At 34.5% G+C, this 24,713-nt stretch overlaps 1 long non-coding RNA gene across 1 annotated transcript in view; it reads left to right on the forward strand.

Annotated features, from left to right (window-relative positions):
- The window catches only part of LOC111767874 (uncharacterized), a 158,025-nt gene extending 134,063 nt beyond the window's left edge, over positions 1–23,962 (forward strand). Inside the window, exon 3 of the long non-coding RNA XR_011425160.1 lies at positions 22,913–23,962. This is a non-coding gene — a long non-coding RNA (uncharacterized lncRNA). The remainder of the gene's footprint in view (positions 1–22,912) is intronic.
- The last annotated feature ends 751 nt before the right edge of the window (positions 23,963–24,713 follow it).

The raw sequence follows: 24,713 nt of genomic DNA on the forward strand, positions 1-24,713 counted from the left end.
ATTAACAAAAAGAACCAAATATTAGAAACCTTTGGGGGAAATGAAAGTTCTTGTGAACTAGTCTCTGTGTTTGTGTGTGTGTATGTGTGTGTGGGGTAGGGAAGAGTGTTCATGGCTGCAGCTTGGGGTGAAAGACATCTAGGGGCAGCAGTGAGTATTGAGTGAAGGGAATTCTTGAAGATTGGTACTGCCCATATCTTCATACCATCATTGTCTTCTAATAATAATTTCCTGCCTCTTCACCACAGAAATTGGAAACAGCTGTCCAGGCCTCCCATCTAGGACCTATCAGGCAGGGTAAAACTCTACTGGGATGAACAATTTTTAAAAGCATTTTGAGACTGATTATACTGACTTGAATTCGTGTTCCACAAATGCATTATCTCCCCTTCACCTTTGGAGATATTGGTTTACAACCTCAGGTGACTGTTTCCTTCCAAGTCTTCATAGTTCTAAGAATTTAATAGTGAATAATTGAACAGAGAAATTCTCTGTTGGAGTAAAAGCAAAGGATGTTATCCTCACTGGGTCTGTGGTGGTTGGGTCATCATCCTAAGACTAATTGCTTCCCCTCTCCAACTTGACTGGAAGAATAAGATTTGTGCCTAGCTTTATCCCCTCCTCAATATATTCGATGTTAGAGCAGCTGATCTGGTGGTGTGCTGGAAGCAGTTTGTACCTATTTCTGGTAACCAACTCTGAACTTCTCTTCCCAACTCTGAAATCAGCGACAACACTTGGGTAGTTTGATATCAGCCATGGTGGGAGTATTTCCTTACAGAAACTGGAAAACACTCCAAATCACATTTTTTTTTAAGGATTGCTAGCTTGCCAGAATACTACTTCTGATAATGAACTCAAAGGTAAAAATAATAGTCAACTGAGGAATGTAAATATAATAAAACAAAAACAACAAACTGAACTTATACCAATAGAAACAGAATTAATGGAACATTTTTTTTAATGAGTATAATGAATAGATTTAAAATAATAAAGGAAAGTGTAAGCAATAAGTTGTGTTTAAAGGAGAAGCTTTAAGAAGATATAGAACAGATAGCCTAAAAAGAAATGATATGAGCCTCCCAGAGGCAAGAAGACAATGGATTAATATTTTAACGTATGGGAGGAAAGTATAAAAACAGATAAACAATTTGAAACATTTTGAACCTGAAATTTTATATCCATACAAAATATTATTAAAATTCCAGAGTAGTATAAGAATATTCTCAAACAAGACCTCAGAATGTTTTATACAAATATATTTTGAAAATACTCTTGGAGGAGATATTCCAATAAGAGAAAAAAATCCAAGAAGAGGTAGCAGAAATTAAGAAAGTGAAGATGATCATATATTTTACGTATACTCAGTAGAAGTTTACTTTTAATATGTCTTATTGATGAAAAAACTAGATATGATAAAAAAGAAGAAATAAAATCTCTATTGAGAACTCACTGTCAACATTTCCACAAGAAAAGAGAAAAAGGAGGTGTAATTGTTGGAAAGATAGAGATCAATTTCTCATTATTTTCAAGTGATATAATAAAATACCTGGAAAAAAACTTGGTAAAATTAATAGGAAAAACTAGGTGAAACAATTATGTAATTCAAAGAATGTTGAAAAACACATGATCAAATAAAAATAATATTTTTATACGTCAGCAGTAACAACTACAAAAATAGATCAAATGATATATAATTTGCAATAGGAACAAAAGATCTAAAATACAACAGAAATCTGCATATTAATAATATACAAAACTTCCTTAGAGAACAGTGAAAATTGAATAAATAATACTTATAATGACCTAAATAATTGGAGAGATATTATGCTCTGGAGAGAAATTGCAAGCAGTGAAAATCAGCAAGGATATAGAAGACGAATAAAGCTATCAACTGACTTTAGTAAATTGATAGAACACTCAACCCAACAATAACAAAACGCACATTCTTTTTAAGTGCACATGGAACATTTTACCAAGTAAAGCTGTATTCTGGGAACCAAAAGAAATTTCAGTAAATTAAAAATAATTCAAGCCACACAAAGTATGTTCTCTAATTACAATCGAATTGCATTAGAAATTAATATGTTATTGATCTCTGGAAAATTCTCAAGTATTTTCAAACTAAACAACACATTTCTAAATAACCCACATTTCAAAGAAGAAACCAAAAGGGAAATTAGAATACATATTAATCTAAAAGAAAATGGAAACACAGCTTATCAGAACGTGTGGGATGCTGCTAAGATACTTCTTAAGAGAAAATACATAGCACCCAATGCCTGTATTTCAAGACAGAAATGTATGAAATTATTGACCTCAATTTCCATCTTAAGAACTTAGAAAAAGAAGAGCGAATGAAATCCAAAGTCAGGAAAACAAAAAGAGGAAATTTGGAAATCAAGGAAATAGAAATCAGGAAAACAGTAGAGAAACAATGAAATAAAATGTCAATTATTTGAAAAGATCACTAAAATTGATAAACCTCAAACAAAACCATATTATTCTCCCAAGATTATGAGAATATATTTCATAACATGGATGAAATGGACCTATTCTTTGAAAGAAACTACCAAAACTAACTCAAGAAGACACAGATAACTGAGTAACCCTATATCCTACAAAGAGTTGAAATTTTAGGTAAAAGCCTTTCCCCCAAGAAAACTCAGGACCATATTTATGGAAGAAATAATAATAAAACACACACAAAGATATTAAAAGAATACTAAAACTTAGTATCTCTTTAAACAAAGGTGCAAATATTATTTTAAAATTTTAATAAAATCCTACAAATATACAAAGGACAATACATCGTGACTTATTGACTTCTAGCTCAGGAATGCAAAGTTGGTTAACAGTAAAAGTCCAGTAATATAATTTGCCATATTTGCAAACTGAAAAAAGAATCATCATATGATCATATAAATTACAAATGCAGAAAAAGCATTGTTAAAAATCCAACATCCATTCGTGGTCAAGTCTCAGTAAACTAGAAAGTGAAGAGAATTTCCTCAAACTGATAAAGGGCATCTTAAAACTTTCTCCTAAGGTCAGGAACAATGCAAGAATGCCGGTACTCAGCACTTCTATTCACCACTGTGATGGAGTTTCTAGCTATTCTAATAAGGGAAGGAAAAGAAACAAAAGCAACGAGATAGGAAAGGGAAAATTTGGAAAGGGACATGAAGAAACTTTTAGATGTGATGGATATTTTTACTATCTTGATTGTAGTGATGTTTTACATGTCAAAACCTATGAAGGTATACAATTTAAATATATACTGTTTCTTGTATGTCAGTTACATATCAATAAAACTGCTGAAAAACATTGAGATATCAGTGTATGGCCTCTAGACAGTCAAAAAGTTAGAAAGCTGGATGATGCAAACTTTTGTTTGGGAACTAAGGATGTAGTAAATTTCATGCTTTGTTTTTTCCTGGAGCAAAAACTGGTAGTTCTTCATTAAATAAAATGCACATACTTTCTACAACACAGCAACTCTTCTGCAAGATATATATCCCAAACAAATTATCACATAAAACATGAGGGTATGAACAAGAGTACTGATTGCAGTGTTGTTTGTTGTGATAGAAAGTTGGATGTAATGCAAGTGACCACCAGTGTGGCAGTACTTAGGAAAATGTGGCTGATGCACACAGTTCAATACCACGTGGCAGCTGGAAGCAGCAGACTTGATAAGTATATTAATATAGAATGGAGTGAAATAAACAAGAAAAACCAAAGCAACAGACTGGAGGAACTTAGAGTGTGGAATGAAACAAACCAACCAAAAATACATTGCAAATTATTATACAGGACCATTTGTGTTAGTAAAACTTTTACTAAACTAAAAAAAAAGGATGTATTTTAGCATGATACATACCAACAGAAGGATGCACACTGAACACATTAACATGGCTGCCTCATTGGAGTGGTTAGGATCAGGGACTAGTCAATGGAGAGAAAAGTCCAGAGTAAATAAATAAATGAATTTGAAAAAACAAAAATGATAAAGGTGTTGAACAAATTATTATAATATTCTATGAACTACGTAATTAACTCAAACCTTTATATGTACATTAAAAATAATAATTAAAACAAAATAAAATATTAATTGCTCCCACATGTCCAGAAACTACTGAGGTATTACAGACCTGGTCGTAGCCATTACAAATAACTGATTGTGGATTGGCCTTGTTTCACTGGTCCCATTTTTGCCACTTTCTAGTTGTTTGGCAACCCCAGATTGGGCAGGGCAAGTGAGTTCACAGCTTGGTGCAGTAAGCAGTGTGAGAAGTCCCTAAAGGGACTTAGCATAGCTAGATTGGCCCTCTGCCAAGGAAACATGCTAGGGCCAGGAAGGGTCTTGTGCAGATACTGTTAATGAGATTAACAATCCATGCTGGAACTTCTCAAAATGTTCCTATACTAGGGCCAATACACATTTCTTTTATTAAAGATCCAGATGCAAGAGAGGAAATCTTGGTGTAAATAAATGCTTCAAATAGGAATAGTCCCTACAGAAGTGGAGACAAATGAAGGAAGCTGGGGAATCCAGAACAAAAGGACTCTCTCTTCATTTCCCCCACTGTTGACTGCCAGGACAGTGAGAAAATTAGAAAGAGCCAGGAAAGACTTCTAACTCAGTAGAGGTATGCCAAGCTCACAAAAAGGCTTAAAGAAACAGAGAGGGAAAGGGGCTCTTTGTCTTTTTTCCATTGGCTAGTGGAATTTGAGTTACATGAAAACTCTGACGGTGTAGATTTTTTGGTTACTGTGTCACAGCTGCCACTGAATATTCTCAGTTAAATCCCAAGGGAAATAACTGAGCTGTCCAGGAACAGTGATGATCAGCAGCATTCAGCATTCAGAACTTCTGTGAGAATGTTCTTCCTTTCACCTCCTTCTCTGCCTCCACAACTTCCTTGATAAAGGGGATTAAGGACTGGGCTTCTTTATGAAAGGCTCGCTCCTCTAGGAATATTGTAAAAGGTAAAATCTTGCATATTGTCAGTGATAAGATGTCCACAAAAAAAAAAGGGGATATGGAATACGGAATTAAAGGCTTAATAAGTAGGAGTAGGATGATAGTAGAAGAGGAGGATAGTGGGATTAAGGAAAAGAGCCTATCTTTGCTGAATTTCCATGAAAAATTAGCTAAAATACAATGTGGGGTATGAGGAAATTGTTAAAGGGATATAAACCAGAGCGTTGGGCATGTGTCACTCAAGTTTTAAAATATTGAGTAAATATGATCTGAAATGTGTGCACTAAATCTCTTTCCTCGCAAGCCACAGTATCCTCAAGACTGGAAAAAGTGTGAAAGTTGTGAGAGCTGATTTGTTTAAAATTATCATTCAGAGAGGTCAGAGGGTACAGTGTACTTCAATGTGAGCAAGACTTAGTAACACAAAATTCCTGTCAGAAAAATTAAGCAAATTCCTTTATAAATATCTTCTTAAAACTTATGAGGGCATGTGCCAAATAAAGTGAGATATTTGATAAGGATATGTGAGAACTCTAAAAACTTTCACCTGGACCATTTTCAAGTTGCTTATGACACTATAGTCAAAATGGTCTCAGAATAATCTAATTCTATTGTCATATATATCACATATAACATATATCATACATATATATATATATACATTGATATTCCTACTATCTTTTCATTCTCTTTCTTTTTGGGCATTTGGATTGTGCTGCTGCCTCTACACCCTGACATAGAAGTTACTTCTGTTTGTGAAATACATGTTATGGTCCACAATCTACACACAATGCTTTTCTCTTTTTCACATGAGGTGGGTAAGACGGACTTTATCTGTATAGGTACAAACCATTATTTCAGCAACAATAATTAAGAACATTTAGTTGGTCAAATGCAAATAAAAAGTTCTTTTTAAAAAGTATTCTCCTTTATGCCAAAAAGACAGTAATGCTGAATTTGTAGTTCTGTCATATATTTTTAAAAGTTTGTATTATGGGTGTTAAGAAAGCAAATTGAATAGGTAATCTGCAAGTTTTGGCCTACATGTTCAGTTGATAGTCAGATGAATATTTTAACTTTTTAGTAGGACTGAGATACAATAAATACCTATTATAAAAGGGCAAGTTGAGGGTCTTCAACACATTTATGATAAGAAAAAAGGTTTGTTATATTTGTTTGTAATTATTCAGGCATTCTTGCCACTTTGCTCCAGGAATAGAATGGTAAATTCTCAAATCTATATATAAACTCGTTAATTATTTTGGCTAGGTGGCTTTCTGTGCCGCCATCTAAGAATATCAACATAGTTAAAGTTAGATCTGCAACTGGTTTACTGCTTTTTCTTCCTCTATTTCCATTTAATAGATTTTTCATACTCAAAATATCCATGACATTTCTGGGTGGATTATGATTATGATTACATCTGACCACCTTTGTGTAATGATTCTGATGAGGTTATCTTTTGTATTTGCATAGAATAACACAACCAGGGCATTGTGAACAATGTTTCGAAGTTTCAGTTTAAAGTATACTGTAATTACCTTACAATTATCTACATGTCGTTATGGAGATTAAAAATTTTTAAAAAGCATACAAAACTGTCAATTGCTATGTAGGAGAGATTTTTTTTAAATAGAATGCCTCTAACTGATATTAGATTATACTGTATCTATGTATGTGTGTATATACATATATATGTATGTAAATATATTGATACACAGTTTTTATTCCTTTTCCTCTAAGGAAATTGGGCTCTTTATTGTTATTGTTTTATTCACTGCTTTATCCCCACATTTAAAAAAAATTCCTGAAATTCAATAATATGTTGTATTAATGGATACTGAATCAATTAGTTAACTAACCATGGCAATTTGCTAGTATCCTTCAGCAATAGTTATGGGAATAGGAAAGTTAAGTTTGTTGGTATCAAAATGAGAAGTACAAGCTTAGTTTCCCCACCCTGGGATCGCTGAGATATCCATGCTGAAATGAGGAGGAGGAAGAGGGGGAGGAGGAGCAGAATGAATAAGCAGCAGAGGAGGGGTCTTCTATCCAGGAATCACAGACCCCTGAAGGGGACTGTTTCAGGCTTACTCACCTCCCTCTTCTAGGGAAAACTGGACGTCGTAGTTGCCATGTGTAGTCATATACGAGCTCCGCCTAACCCACGGTTCAAAAGTTTGGGCACATTTCTTAACTTCCATAAACCTTACTTTTCTCAGTTGAGAAACAGAGATGAAGATAGTTCCTACCCCCTAAATGCTACTGTAAGGATTAAATAAGAGAGAAGAGCACTTAGCCCAGTACTTATGGAGAGAGTGCTCAAAAAATGACTGTAGGTAGATCCATGGATTTACTTGGCAGCATAAAGTACAGACTAGATCAGTAAATCATGCAAATCAGAAACCATGTGGGAGATTAAAAAAGGGCTAACAGAATTCTTAAAAGACAGGGAGAACAAGATGACAGCCTATAATAGAGATCCAAGAAACATTAGTGAGCAGTCGTGCGTGTCGTGAGTACCATGGTAGAGCCTGGCCTACCCACTGAGAGTTAAAGGAAAATAATGGCAGCTCTCGAGAAAGTAGGCAGTCACCATGGCAGTGATGTTGGCCCAGAGAGAACTGAAGTGAACAAAGTGGGGACTAGAGCTATATGTTTATGTTTTAAATTTATGAATATGATACTCTTAAAGTGCCAGACTTCATTCTAAGCACTTTACAACTAAGAATCCATTTCATTTTCATATAACCCTATGAGGTAGGATGATTATTAGTATCTTTATTTTACAAATGAGAAAACTGAGGTACAGAGGGATTAAGTGACTTGCCCAGGGCCACACAGCTAGTGACAGAGGAGCTGGGGATTGCAATCTGGCTGTTTGGCTGCAGAGTCCAGAGTCTCTGTCACACAGCTGTGCTGCTGCTTTTGTTGAGCTCCAAATACCACAACTGGATTTCTAGACCAGAAACTATGGCAACTGGTAATGAATCACATTGTGTTGCTTCGAAATTTATTTTGCTCCTCCTCACGACTGAGTTTAGAGGTAGTGGACAGAGGTGATTACACGTTAAAGGCCTAGTGTCTCAGATATGTGCAGAGTATGTTTCAAGAATCTGTAAGCACTGCAGGACCGAAGAGATTGTCAGGCCATTGAAGAATGTTATTTCATTAGATAGGTAATTCTATGTTGCAAGTTTTAAAACAACTGTATATTATTTGTGTATTCTGTATATTAGCAAGTATTGTGTTTTTTAAAAAAATAACTGTAATATTTTCTATTGCAAATACTTTTATGAACATTCACAGTTTATAAATACCTTATTGCCTTTCATGAGCTGTAGACAGTTGCATCAAAGTCATATATACCAAAAGTAGAATTAAGTGAATTAAAATTTATAAAAGAAAGTCAATTGCATAACGTCAGTATGAAATTGATGCCTACTATCACTCACTTAAAACTGATCATTGTTTTCTGTGCATTCAAGATTATGTAAAGGCATATTAGAAATTGATTTTCAAAACCCAAGATGCTTGTATTTCCCTGAGTTCATGGTTAACCAGATATATAAAATGCTATCTTTCGTGGTCTGTTATCCATTCTGATTCCCCCTACCCAGATTCTTGGGAATGTCTGAAATAAAGAAAGATTTCTATAAACTTCCTCTTTGTAAGATTGTAGAAATAGAAGTTTGAAAGTGTTTGCCATAGAGCAAACTAAAAACCAGTAAATGATATAGGAAAGCTGAAATTCTCTACCCAAATCTTTGTTTAGGAATGCCTTTTGCCCCAGTTAAATCGCTGAAATCCCTGGGTGTCTTCACTTTGTCTCCTGCACTGGCTTGCATTTTGCACTCCCATCTTTTCACATTCTCCAGGGACTTAATAATCTGAATCAACTTCAGGTTGAGTGAAATAAGAGAAAACTCTAGGGGCTGGCCCCATGGCGCAGCAGTTAAGTTCGAATGTTCCACTTCTCGGCGGCCTAGGGTTTGCCTGTTCAGATCCCGGGTGCGGACATGGCACCGCTTGGCACACCATGCTGTGGTAGGCGTCCCACATACAAAGTAGAGGAAGATGGGCACGGATGTTAGCTCAGGGCCAGGCTTCCTCAGCAAAAAAGAGGAGGACTGGCAGTAGTTGGCTCAGGGCTAATCTTCCTCAAAAAAAAAAAAAAAAAAAAGAGAGAGAGAAAACTCTACTTCTCTGGCCCACCCCAAGTTATATCCCGGCCCTGTAAGTTAGTGGAAAAAACAAAAACAAACAAAACCCAAAAACAAGTAATAGCACATGGTTTCTTGCATAAAATCCTTTCCTTTTTAATTCAATGTCATTTCTTTCTCACTACCCTGTTTTGTGGGCAAAGAATCACTTCCACTTTTTCAATCAGCTTAATTAACTAGCAACTTATTTCCCATTCTTTTGCCTTTGAACTTCAGACTAATACAAATGAAAATATAACCTGGATTACAGTGGTTTCCTAAATCAGATATTTTATTTAGGATTAAACCAGAGGGCACTAATTTATCAAATCCATGGCTTTGTCATGAAGAAAAGCTCTAATTTTATTATATTTTTTAAAAATTAGCATTGTAATTATAAAGACATCTAAGTGTTTTATTCTCTTTCCTGATGTTTTTGGTCCATGAACCAGGCAAGACTGGGTAAAAGTGTTCCCAATCCAGGAGGATGTCACTCCAGCTGCAATGTATAGTTCTCAATTATTCTGAATCAAATGCATTCACTTTCTACTTATGTTTAGAAATGAGGCATATATTGTTAAGCAAGCATTTAAAATACAGTTGCAAAAATCATCAATACAATCTGATAAATCATGTGAATTTTCAGCTCATTCCCCCTCTTTTTTCTATGTAGCAAACATGATGCTTTTCTAGCAGTCATTGTTTAGGGACTGACTCTACCATTCTAATTCTACATCCTAAACAAAGGTTTCAGTGAGGCTCCTTTTCCAAGCTATAAGATATGAAAATAGGCACCAGCCCAGTGGCTTAGGGGTTAAGTTCGCACACTCTGCTTCAGCAACCTGGAGTTTGCCGGCTTGGATCCTGGGTGTGGACCTACATACTGCTCATCCACCCATGCTGTGGCAGCTTCCCACATACAAAATAAAGGAAGATTGGCACAGATGTTAGCTCAGGGACAATCTTCCTCACAAAAAAGAAAAGAAAATAGTTTTTTATTCTACCTAACATAATCCCATTTTTTAAAAGAAAATTCTATTGGAGTATGTATAATACATGCAGAAAAATACACAAATCACAAGTGTTCAGCTCAATAGATTTTCTCAAAGTGAATGCACCCTGGAACCATAAGCTTGGTAGACATAGATAATTAATGCACCCAGACGCTCCTTCTTATGTACTTCTCTTCCCCAAAGGGCTCGATATCCTGACTTCTCTCACCATTGTTTAGATTTACCAGTTTTGCATCATTTATTTGTCTAGCTGTTTTCAGTTAAATTTATCTTTGTGAGATTCCTCTGTGTCATTCATACATTGTGAAAAAGTTTACTCATTCATTCTCATTAATGTACATAGTTCCATTGCCTTGGTATACCAATGTTCTTTTAATCACCCTACCTGACATGGTTAATCTTTTTATTTTCATCATTCTCATAGTGTGTTATACTATCTCATGTGGCCACTGAGTTGTTTAGAAGAGTGAATGTAATTTACAAAAGCAAAGCCTGGTTGCTACAACTTGAATATGATTTGAATAGACTTCATTCATCAAATATTTACCATGTTCTTCAAATGAACAAGGCGTTTTTCTAGACTCAGGTATTAGAGTGCTGAATTGGACTAGCATGCTTAGAACTTCAATTGTGAGAGAGAGAAGACAAACAGTTTACAAGTAAACAACAAAATATCAAATAGAGACAAGTAAACAACAAAATATCAAATAGAGACAAGTGATATAAATGAAACGAAGCGGTTTCATCAGGGAGTTACAGTTTATTTATTAATCATGAGATGTAATTTATCTTAGGCAAAGCTTTAAACAATTTTGGCAGTTTAAAATTTCGATAAATATTAATCCTATTACACTCATTAATTGGACCAGGAAGAAAATTAGAATATCCTTCCTGCTGAAACTGAAATCTCTGAACCTTTCTTTTGACTTTTCAAGACTTTCAGACTAAGAGGAACTCAAAATCTCCTCTTTAATTTTTAAGTGAATTTCAGACTTTAATGTAAGTATTGGCTACGATTTGTACATATTTTCTTATCTTTAAGTTGTTCACTTATGTTAGTTTATTCCTCAGATCCAAAGAGATTTTATCTTCCAACGTTTTGAACCAATTTCCTTTAAGTGTCTTTACCTGCAATCTAAATATTTTCAATAAATATTCTCAATGATCAATGTACCAATGGCTCACCTTAAATTTGTATATATGTGTATGTATGCATGTGTGTGATCCCTATTGAATTAACTATATGGTAGTTTCCAAAGCTTTAAATTAATGTTTCATTCATAAGCATTATTTTTAATTTTTGAATATCTCAAGTTGTTTTGCTAATTCATCTGATGTTTTCATCACCTTAAGTTTACATACCAATATACAATGAATAAATGCAAAGTAATAGAAAAGATGCATTAAAACACACAAATCGAGGCTGTATTGTATATATTTGCACTTTAAAATATCTGTCCCTGTTGGGCTCAGTTTTGATCAGTATAAGAATATACAGATAATTAATTTAAACATGTATTAATCTTTTCTTGATATTCTCAACAATATATACTATATTTATTGTTCCTATGAATTTAATTAATTAAATGAGTATTTTCTATTTTCACTGTTTACAAACTCATTGTTTTTTCATTTAGTATACATTTGGTTTATGTATGGATTTTGAAAAATTTAGCATATATAATGTTATGATATTTAAAATATGCACTTTATTTTTCATAACTGCCATTTGTTATACTACTGTATCTTAAAATTAATTGATATACAGCTATCTTTGGACTAATTTTAAAAAGGTTTTATGATTTATTTTTAAAGCATTGATTTTCATATGCTTGCAAATAAATTGCTATAGAGTTAAAAATAGCATTATCTGTTTATTGAATAAAGTTTAGGAAATATGGACATACAACAAAACATAAAGAATTGTTCATCAGTTCTTCAACCAGTTGTCATCACTCTTAAATACTGGTGTATTACTTCAGTTATTCTATACTTCTTAAAATTTTGACTAATAAAACACTTATTTAAAATAAGGTTTCTTTTCCTAAAGCACTCAAGCTGTCTAAGAACCTCCTGAGGTTGTGAATTGTTTCTTTTTTGGAGCTATAGCTTTGAAAAGAATCCCAAGAGTAATGAGTTAATGAGATTTGAAGCTGTTCACCCAAATTGCTTTATATATAGCACTAATCTACCTCCAAACACATTGTTATCTTATTTTTATATGTAGTATATGATTTGAATGTTTTCATTATGTAGCTTAATAACATCATCTAAAAACTGATGTTTAAAATGGTTTATACATTTTTAAGTTGGGTATTTATGATATTTTTGCTCTTTGAATTCTGAAAATTTTGGATGTTTATGTTTTATTTGATTTTTAATTTTTAAAATTTGGATTGCCATTGTTAAAGTCATACTGCAATCGATTTTTTTCTTAAATGTGGGCATGTATAGCAAAAATGAATTGACCATCTCTCTGCCTGAAATTGATCTAAATGCTGAAAAAGAAATTAATAAAACAGAAAAACAGCCCTCAATTTACTTGCATCAAGTGTGGGTTTGTGTGTGTTTTTAGTGGTAAAGGGGCTGGACTAGGTGAGCTCTTTCACAAACATTCTTTGGTAAAAAACAAAAGCAACAACAGCAAAAACTGAAAGCAGGCATATGTATGTTATAAAGACAATTTCAAATACAAAGAAAAGGGGAATGATATTATCAGAGGAGCATGAAGGAGACAAAGAAATCCCAGAGAAGGGGGGAAAATACTGAAAGAAAATCCAGTGTTTGAAAAAAATGAAACATTTCATTTCTACAAGTCCTGATGGGCAGATGAATCTTACGTTTCAGGCTTGATTTGTTCAAAAGCTAAAGTGATTTTAGGCTGTATTAGCATAAACCTAAATTATGGTAGCTCCATTGCAACTGTGCACTGTCAGATTGCTGGAGCACTAGGGTTCAGTTCTGCATGCCACCTTTTAATATTATCTAGGTACAAATGACTATGAATAGATGGTGCGACCCAGATAGGGGAGCATCTAGATTCAACAATACATGAAGAACAGTTCAAAGGAGGTGAATATTTAGTCTAAAAAATAGTTGAATGCAACACAAAATTCTCTGAAATCCAAAATGTCTATTCTTCCAATGAAGAAAAACGTGTTATAATTATTGTTATTATTATAATTATTATTTTTCTGAAGGCAGAATTATATTCTTTTATAAAGAATATAATAATATTCTTTTATAGAAAATTATGTATTCTTTTATTAAAAATGTGTGACTTTGAATGAATAAAAGGAATCCCACATACTCTCAGTGATTCTGACCAAGTCATCACAGAAAACCACTCTGATTAACATTTACAGACCCCTGAAGAATTTTTGGAAAATCGTTTTTGAATGTTTAAATTTCCTGCAAAGAGAATCTACAAATGAAGAGTGATAACTCTGGGAAGAATTAGTTAAAAGTTTCTAAATAATAAGGGGAAGAGGAAGAAGAAGAAGAACAATAACATTGTTATATTATTAAAACAGAAAATAAGTATTTTTACCCAAAAGTGATAGTCTGAAGAAATATGTTTGTCCTTCAGTAGGCTCAAATTGAAAAGCCAAACCTAGACCTAAACTGCATTTTCATCATTAGTTCAGAAACGCCGAATCAAGATAAGGTAACAAAAGCCCTGGAAAGATATTGATTTAGACCCTACAAGTTAATTTAAAGATAAGATGGATAGAAAAAACAGCTTGAAAAAGTAGGATAAACCAGAGAAATTGTAGTTTGTCCTTTATTTGTCCTTTCTGAATGTAGAACTGTAGAAAATGAAAATCTTTGTATTTTTGTATTTATATATAAAATATCAAAATAGGTGTGATTTATTGGTTTAAATTTTATACATGTAATATAAATGTAAACAGGCTACAGTTCATTCAATTTAACCAACCCACACATGTTCGGCATACAATATATGGCATTTTATAGGCTCTTTGCAAAGTTAGTTCATATTTCATGAGAGGAAATATTTTTTGGTTTACGAAATTTCTTTTCTCCAATGTTTTTTAAGGTTAAATTTTTATAAAAAGACTATAAGCAGTAATTTTAAATCATGTCAGACTAAGTGTTTTCTTTATCAACTCTCTTTTAGTCAATATTTGAAAGATAAAAATCCTGTAGAAAAGTGTCCACTTATAGACTCCTTCAGAAGTAAAGTTTATCAGATGAATGTAAAAACCGGTCAAATAAAAGCCCATGTGCATGAAATTGTATTGTTTCTCTACTAACCATAATTATTATTGACTGAGAAAAGAGGCTAGTTTAAGGTACTTATTTAATGTGTTCATTAGTCATTCAGGGGCTACTACATTATAGAACACCCACACGCCAATGCCTTTGATAGAGATGCAGAGGAATTCCTTACCATCAGAAAGCTAAATTCTAATAAATGCAGTAGATTAATAAAAAGACATGACAATGTCTTTTGAGATATATATACACATAGATTTGTGGGAGCAGAGAAGGGCGGGGCACCCAACACAGCCTGGGAGATCAGAGGGGCTTTAATTCAAAATGGCCCCATAGAGACAGTGTGGTTTTAGCTGGATCTGGGAAGACAAATGGACAAAACAAAGAACAATGTTTCAGGAAGAGAAAACAATGCCAACATAAAAGAGTGAGAGGAAGTAGACATTTAGGGAAGAAGAAACAATTAGCAAGGTCAAATTCCAGGGTACAGAAGTTGAATAAAAAGTGTTAAGTCTGGAAAGTAGGCCATGACTTAAAAATAGAAGACTCAGCATGCAATGTCAAGGAGATGAAGCTTATTCGGTAGTTGTTGGGTGATCACTGAGGGAATAAAGAGAGACAATCTATTTTGCATTAAAGTTCTTTCTATTTGTGTGGGGTATGTACTTGAAGTGTACAGGACTAGAGAAGGTGACATCAGTGAGGAAGTCTCTCTTTGACCTAGTGTAGAAACAATAAAGACTATAATGAGGCAGAGTCAATAGAAATTATAAAATTAGATGCATTTTTGATATAATTAGAGGTCCAAATGAAAATATTTAAGGAGTGATGTATGACAGTATTGCAAATAGGATTCTCTGAGGGGCAGACTTTGAGACAATTAAGTGTACAGCATGTTTATTAAGGATAGTGATGGTATCAGTACCTTTAGAAAAAGGAAAGAGGAAGTAGGGATGGGCAGACAGAGAAATCCAGCTGTGAGATAGTCCAAACAGTCTCAGCAGACCAAAAGGAGCGTGCTGAGGCTGAAATTACTGGTCAGAGATGTCCTGTATTGGGCTAAAATGAGTGAGTTTCTATACTCTCTATAGAGTTAGTCATTGGATGTGGGCAACACTCCCCACAGCATGACTTTGGCTGAGCCAGCACACTGATGCCAAGGCAATCCCTGAAGGGGCCAACAGCTGAAGACTGTTGACAGCCTTTCTAGTACCTGGGAAACAAGACTGTCTTTGCAGGGAGATTTGGGATGTGGAACATATCCAAGGCCATTACGGTAGGTGTAAGGGAGGAAGAGCATCCAAGGTTGATTCCAACATTTACAGCTTGAGAAAATGATTCTAGAATGATTCAATAAAAGACATTTGTAGAAAGAATGACTGTGTATTGGTGGGAGAATTTGTCTGGATTGGAGAATTCAGTTTCAGACCCGCTGAATTTGACTGAATATTTTTAGGTAAAATTATTTAGTTTTTATGATATCTTTGCAATGGGCCACATCTCTGCATATGCCTGTTAGTTTAATTTTGTTAAATAAATATCAATTGTCAGCCAGTATAAATAAATGTGTTAGTAATACATACGTCAAGAAAAGTGACTGAAACTGAAATGCATCACATTTACTGGAAAAACAAAGCTAACTACGTGCCCTAGATGGGAAGGAGTTGATAACATCTTCCTCATTGAAAAATAGCAGGTTAGTTTCCACAAACAGTGACATATTATGAGAAATTATTCAAATAAATATTAATGTAAAAATACAAAGTAACAAATGCCATGTATTAAGAAATGAAATAAAATGAAATTAATAGTTATTTTTTTTCTAAAAATAGCTGTAGTTCACTGGAGGTTTTTAATACTACAGCTGTTTACAAAATCATCTTCAAGAACTCCATACAGAAAGTGACTATTTTTTAGAGCTCTGTTGTGACGTTTCATGAGATTTGGCATGATACCTTATAATAACTTCATTTTCCTCACAGGAAGAAAAAAATGAGGCTACTGCACAGTAAGAATTTGCAGTAAATCTTATAAGAACGCAGTGGCTCGGCGTTTATTGCCCATCGCTTCCTTTTGATTTAGCAGGTCTGCCCTTCGATATTTCTTTTCTCCAAATACTTGCCCAACTCTGTTTTTAAAACAATTTATACTGGTGGCACATTTTACAGCCTTTGGTAGTTTGAGGCATATGTTATTGTGTCAGAATGGTCCCACTCTAGTATATTTAGAGAAACTTCTGGACATCTTTGGTAAAACTCAATTATTTAAAGGTCTACATCTCCAAGAAAGAAGGGCATGGTACCATCTAGTGTTATTCCAGGAGGGGAGTTTTTCTTTAAATGTTGCTGTATGTTTCACTTTCAGTTTGAAGGAAAACAATATCTGGAAGTGGACTTGTTGGAATTTTTGTTCTTTATTTTTGAACTGTTGGATGGGATGAATGCTAAACTAAAAAGACATGCATTATAGAAGTAAAATATCTAGTAATTTTTACCATAGGCTTGAATTCCAACATTTTTAAGAGTGACTTAAGTTCGTTATATCTTGAACTAAAACTTAACACTTATTTTTGAGAGTGGCTATTTTCTATTTGCATGTACGTATTTCTTTCATATTTCTAAATATCCAGTGAAGTTTTGATGTGTTAGTTATCAGAAGATGACTCATGGCTATTCAAGATTTTCCATTAAATTCTATTTAAATCGTTCTAGTAATAGAACTTGATTTGACTTAAATGAAATAGTTCTAATATTTCAGAATTTTAAATAGACATTTATTAAAAGATGGCAGTGGCCCCAAGATCTTATTGCCTAAAAAATACTCTTTGAAATATTGGGAACCATTTGTGTGTGTATATATGTATATCTAAAGACATTTTCTCTCTCATAGTTAAATTATATGTTCTAAAATAATGTGTTTCTTTGTAAATATAAAACATATATTTAAAATTAGAGTGGAAATTTTATAGTTTCCTTTACAATTATACAGTAACTCTCCCTCACTACAAAGTATATCAGGGTTTTTTTTATGGCAAATGTGAATTATGGAATTACATGGAGCACGATTAATTTATATGTTTTTTTTTTAATTTGGTGATATATAACTTAATAACTAGTTACACTTAAAATGTCCCCAAAATAAGAATGGACTTTATTTAAGGTGACCGAAAAAGATAGAAAATATTGCTTTGTTCACCATCTACATAATTCTCTTGTTTCCATATGTGATTTTTATACCATCTGTTTTGACTGATATGTAAATGGGAGAAAACAACACAGATAATAGTATGAAATGAAATATAATTAATCTTATGATTCCATTTCTTAGGACTCATGATATACCTAATTGATTATGGGGAAACCTGTTAGCTGTAAACTGAAAAGGCTGAGCACAGTAAGGGTTTCTTTCAAACAGCATATAGATAACCATGGCTTGCAAACTATATTTCATCCTCTTGAACAATGAGGATGCTATCTGTCTTTAAGGTATAAACTCCCAAATGTAAACTCACAGTGTTATATATGGAGTGAGCTAAGCATTAGACATGCATTACTCATGTTATCTGCATGATAAAAATGTAAAATAGACATTGTTGTGTCCACTGTTTTGTCATGAGGAAATTGAAACTCAAGGGAAAGCCAGAGTCGTTTTTTTGCATTTTGTCCTGCCTGAATTCAAATAGAATACAAGATGTAAAATATTGCCCTCAAACACATCAAGAATATTGGCCTCATTCTCATAAACTAGATAATTTGGTAAAACCTCTTGTTGTTTCATCTGTAATATGTATAGTGTAAAATCTCTTCACCTGAGTTCCTGCCACTTTAGAAGTACTCAAACATTTGAGTTTTGTCTTTCTACTATATCTCACTGTCTCTCAAATATTTGCAATAACATTTGGTTTAGATCATGATCTATTTAACAAATATGTTTAATAATTAATATATTCCAAATGAGGTGATGGGATGGGGCACAAAAATAAGTTATATGTCTTATCTTCAAAAAAATCACATTAAAGTAAGAGTCAAGTATCTAAAAACTGTGATAAAAAGTTCATAACCAATCTCTATTGAGCACCTGCCATGAGCAAAATATTGTGCTAAATTCCAAGGTACAAACCGAAAGAAGATCCTTTTAAAAAATGATGAAAAAGACACATCTGATAAAGGACTGTTATCCAAAATATGCAAAAGAATTCTTAAAATTCAACAGTAAGAAAACAAACAATCCACTTAAAAATGGGCTGACGATCTTAATAGACGCCTCTCCAATGAAGATATACTGATGGCAAATAAGCATAGAAAAAGATGCTCCACATCATAGGTCATCGGAAATGTAAATTAAAACAGCAACGAGATACTACTACACATCTATTGGAATGGCAAAACTCCACAACACTGACAACACAAAATGCTGGCAAGGATGTGGGGCAACAGGAACTCTCATTCATTGCTGGTGGGAATGCAAATGATACAGCAACTTTGGAAGACAGTTTGGAGATTTCTTACAAAATTGAACATAGTTTTACCATACAATCCAGGAATTGAGTTCCCTGGTATTTGCCCAAAGGAGTTGAAAACTAATGTCCACACAAAACCTGCACCTGGATATTTAGAGCAGCTTTATTCATAATTGCCCAAACTTGAAAGCAACCAAGTTGTCCTTTAGTAGGTGAATAGATAAATAAACTGTGATACATCCAGACAATGGACTATTATTCAGTGCTAAAAAGAAATGAGCTATCAATTTATGAAAAGATATGAAGGAAGCTTAAATTAAGTGAAAGAAGCCTATCTGAAAAGGCTACATATTGTATGATTCCAACTATATGACATTCCAGAAAAGACAAAACAATAGAGTCAGTTAAAAGATCATGCTGCCAGGGGTTGTGGGAAGGCATTGATGACTAGCCAGAGTGCAGAGGATTTTTATGGCAGTGAAAATACTCTGTATTTTACGATAATGATGGTAAGAGTGAACCATAATATAAACTACGGACTTTGGATGATTATGATTTATCGTGTGGGTTCATCACTTGTAACAAATGCAGCACTCTGGTGGGGGATGTTGATAATGAAGGAGGCCATGCATGCATGGGGGCAGGGCATACATGGGAAATCTCTGTACCTTCCCCTCAACTTTGCTGTAAACCTAAAACTACTCTAAAAAATTACATAATTTAAAAAAAAAAGGTTCCTACTTCCATAGAGCTTACATGAGAAAGTATAAAAAGATGAATAAATACAGCAAAGAGAAAATTTTAGACACTGAGAAGCATTATGAAGATTATACTGATTTAAGTCAAGGGAAACACCTGTGAGGAAGTGACATCTGAGTTAAGATATGAAGACCAAGGAAAATCGAGCCATAAAACCACTTAGAGAATATCACTGCAGGCAGGGAAATTAGGAATTGCAAAGGTCCTAGTGGGAATGAGCAGAAACAATGATTCATGTGCATAGTGGGTATCCAGGAAGAATCAAGATCCACATCATAGGGGAGGTAATACTGAAACAAGATCTTTGAGGAGTTCACCTGGGCAGAAGAAGGGAGATGCCAGCTCACTTTTGGAAAAACTAGAGCACACTCAAGTGGGTACTTGGAATATTCTTGGGTAGGGAGCAAACAACAACAGCTGAATATCATCATGAGTAAGGGAAATAGAAAGTAAACTGAGGCCGTACCATGAAGGACTGCAAATTCTACGAATAAGCCAGTGAATGATTTTAAAAAGAGGCTGATAAGAACGGAACTGTGCTTTTCAAATGTTAGCCTGGCAGCAACAGACAGATATGTATATATAACAATGATATTGAATTCATCCGTGGGAAGATGATGAGTATCCTTTTCTGGAACACTGGCAATAGAAATGAAAAGGAGAGAATGTATTGGCTAAGTGTTTAAAGGAAGAATTAATTACACCTGGGTATGAGAGTTGAGTTTGATGTTAGAAGACAAGATACACAGTGCTTACAGATCACAACAATCCAAAAAAAAAAAAGAAAAAAAGGATGGTCAAGGTTGAAATTTTCTATCAAGTAATTTAAGGGCAGAAAAGAAGATGCTGGTTGTGTCAATTAGAAGGTTATTGGTAATCTTTAATGCAGAAAATTTAATTGTATGCTACAAGAGGATTGAGATGATATGGAGAGGAGAGTAAAAGGAGATTATTGATTGGTAATTGTTCCCCTTAGCCAATGATTATGTTACACAAAAATTGCAGAATGGCTGGGGGAAATGCATAGAAAAGACACAAAGGGGGTGGTCACTCATCGTAAACCAGAGTAGATGAAATAGCTGCTTTCATGATATCAGTACAGCTCTGTTAGACATATCATATGATTGTAAAATATGAAAATGTCTTAAAAATCATATAAAACCCAGAGCTGTGGCATTAAATGTGCATTTTTATGCTTAATAAAATTAAAGAAGTTTCTCTAGAGATGGATTTAAAGGTGTGTGACCTTCTGTGGGATTGACTATGTGAAATCTATTTCATGCTGAAAATAGTGATAATAAATTTAACAATATAAATGAGCTTGAATTTTAATAGGTAGTGTGTATATGTATGTATCTTACAAACTTACAAACCATCAGTAAAGGGCTCCCCATTGCCACCTGGTCAGCAGGTTGATCAAGCAACACAGATATAATTTGGAGTCAGCATTCTTTACCAATCATAGCATCAACAGTCTTAGAACTGCTTCCCTAAGATACAAACTTTGAGATAGAGATTTGTGGGCAGTAAGTTTACTGGGAAGCAACAATACATGTAAAGGAGAGAGAAAAGCAGTATTGGGGAAAAATGGAAATTTAGTTTTGATGTATTGTCAACAAAACCTTCGGTGGATTTCATGAGATGTGAAGCTAAGAGTTGGTCCTTCAGTTTTCTTCCAATTGAGGCAAGAAAGATAAACCTTTGTACTCCTGTAATACCTGTCACTGATGCCCCAGGAGAAAGAATGTGCAAATGCCTTGTGACTAAGGGCAGTTTCTAGAGCTGGCTCCACCATTAGTAGTCAACAGACATCACTCCTGTTAGAAAGAGTGCCTAGGTCCCAAGCGGAGGGAATCCAGGTACATTATACAATCTACTACCTTTTCTTCCCCTTTCAGAATCTAATCAGCATGATGAGAGAAATCTTTGTCTCTTTCAAGGGGTCAGTAATGTATCTTAAACACCTATAACACTAGCATATCACATTGTAGACACTAAGTTTTTGTTAAATGCTTAAGTTTTCCCTCTGGAGCTAAAGCAGGTAAAGATGTTTATCTACAGGCTTCCTTTGCCGGCAGGAGAAATTTCTCTAGATCACCTTTTCATTGATGGTATAAACTCAAGGTCCCAGCTTCAAGTCAGAGTTGCTGCTTTAACTCTCCACCTGATTGACTGGCCATTGGTCGCCAATGCTTAAAATCCTTATGCAGGCATTTGGATACATCTCCTGATTCCAAAACTGCTGCTCTAATTTCCACAAATTGTTTTGTCTTCCATTTTTCATTTGCATTTGTTTTGTTTAACTCATTTATTTTTATAAACGTTGAATATTCTTAATGGTTTTTGTAAGCTTTTAAAGTATTTACAATACATTTGTTGTAACATTTCATTTGTGGCATGAGGATTTTTCAGAATATATAATCCATTTGTGACTTCTGGCTATTTGTAATCAGGCCTGTTGGGCTTCCAGCAACTCTCTTTTGCTTTCCTTTAATTGAATAGAACACGAAAATATCACTGTTCCATACAGATTTTACTAACTCATTCTTTCCCAAATTTACTGAACTCACTTTTTAATTTTTAAGCAAGTTGTGACACACACATTACCTCTTTCACTGTTTTCTAATAGCCTATTTATTTATTTTTATCCAATAGCACAAAGTCAGTAGATTCAGTTCTCATTTTCATGAACAAATTCATCTGTGCTTCCTGATGGGGACAACTTTGAGTAAAAAACTGTCAAGTTTTAAAAGTGATCAATTCAAATTCTGTAAACAAGTTTGCAGAATGCTGTTGGAAACAAACACATGCAAACACCACCTTCATTTGCCATTCTCTTTGTTGCCACTAGCAATCTCCCCACCCCCTACACTCACACTTCTTTCTGCCACTCCTGCCTGCCCACAATCATAACCACAATGCTAATGATTCCTCCTTCATGGCTCAGGCTGAATATCATCATTTCTATGCAGTATCTCTATAGACCAGTGTGATTTGTATCTCATGGTATGACAATGGATTCACATTGATTTTTTCTTTTATCTCCTTCTCTAGAATAAGAGCTCCTAAAAAGAAGCAAACAGGTCTAATTAATTTTTTTAAAGACAACATCTAGCATAGTTGCTTGTACATAGTAGGTACACGTGTTGAATGTTGAATTGACCAATCCTCCATTTTTTCAGATGCTTTCAATGTACATATATAGATATTTTATAAGTACCTCAGAATATGACTCTTCTTTTTTTGCTTTCAGGTGGATATAATCACAATATGTAATGACAGAGGCAGAGATTGCAGTCATACAGCTACAAACTAAGGAACACCAAGAATCAGTGGCTACCACAGAGAGCTAGGAAGAGGTAAGAAGCAAGAGTCTCAGCGGGAGCAGGCATGTGCTGACACCTTGATTCTGGACTGCTAGCCTCTAGAACTGTGAGAAAATAAATGTCTGCTGTTGTAAGCCAACAGTTAGTGGCACTTTGCTACTGCAGCCTGGGGACATATATTTAGTCTATACAGTCAAACAAAATCAGATAAATCTATCATACAAATATCTGTATTTTGGGAAACATGTATCATGATATGCTTCTTTAAAAAGATTTCTTTGAGGGGGCCTGCCCAGTGGCACAGTGGTTATGTTCGCACATTTCACTTCGGCTGCTCAGGGTTCGCCAGTTCAGATCCTGGGTGTGGACGTCTGCACTGCTTGTCAAGCCATGCTGTGGCAGGCATCTCATGTGAAATAGAGGAAGATGGGCACGGATGTTAGTTCAGGACCAATCGTCCTCAGCAAAAAGAGGAGGCTTGGTGGCAGATGTTAGCTCAGGGCTAATCTTCCTCAAAAATAATAATAATAATAAAGATTTCTTTGGTCAAACAAATCTGAGAAATAGCGAATATTATATCTCTCTTTTGTAGATTGTGATGGTTAATTTTATGTGTCAACTTGACTGGGCCATGGACGCCCAGATATTTGGTCAAACATTATTCTGGGTGTTTCTGCAAGGGTATTTTTGGACGACATTAACTTCTTTTTGTTTCTGCTGAGGAAGATTCCCCCTGAGCTAACATCCACTGCCAATCTTCCTCTTTTTGTTTGTTTGCTATCACCCCAGCATGGCCACTGACAGCTGAGTGGTGTAAGTCTGTGACCAGGAACCGAACCCAGGCTGCTGAAACAGAGCGCACTGCACTTAAGCACTAGGCCACCAGGGCTGACCCACGATAAGAGTAAAGCAGGTTGCCCTTTGTCATGTGCATGGGCCTTATCCAATCAGTTGAAAGGCTTAATAGAAAAAAAAAAGAATGACCTTTCTCTGAGTAAGAGGAAATTCTCCAGCTGAGCCTTCAGACATCATCTGCACCATCAGCTGTCCTGGGTCTTGAGCCTGCCGGACCACACTTCAGACTTGAATTGGCCAGTCTTTGTAATCGTGTGAGCCAATTTCTTGCAATAAATTGACCAACCTCTCTCTTTCTCTAAATATGTATATAAAATTATATATATATATAATTATATATATGATATATATTTTTATATTTATGTTTATATTATATATAATTTTATATATAATATATATATTTTATATATATATTGGTTCTGTTTCTCTGGAGAACCCTAACTAATACAGAGATTAAAAGTTATTTCATATATTGACTCTGAACAGTTCCACAGTAAGAGGACTTACATGACTTTGTTTAACCCACCTTTTTTGAAATTTAATTACTAAAAGCTTTTTTCACTGAATTCTTAGGAAATGCGCAAATATATATATATATATATTCAAAAAATGTAAGAGTATAGCTACAAGAACCTTTTAAAGCAATGTCGTATAACCAATAACCCTTAGTATTATCTCTGACACTTGTAGCTGCTCAATTGCCGCTTAAAAGCCACATCTGCCTAAAAGTATGTAATATTATGGCTCTTCAAGTGACAAGATTTCTATGGGTCCTGACAAACCCATGCTACATTGATCTATCCTTTCTGACCGACATATGAACCCAAAGTGTGATTTCAATTGATTATTCTGAAAGACTAGGAATCATGACCT

The sequence above is a fragment of the Equus caballus genome, chromosome 14 (assembly GCF_041296265.1).
Source record: "Equus caballus isolate H_3958 breed thoroughbred chromosome 14, TB-T2T, whole genome shotgun sequence".
Classification (NCBI taxonomy): domain Eukaryota; kingdom Metazoa; phylum Chordata; class Mammalia; order Perissodactyla; family Equidae; genus Equus; species Equus caballus.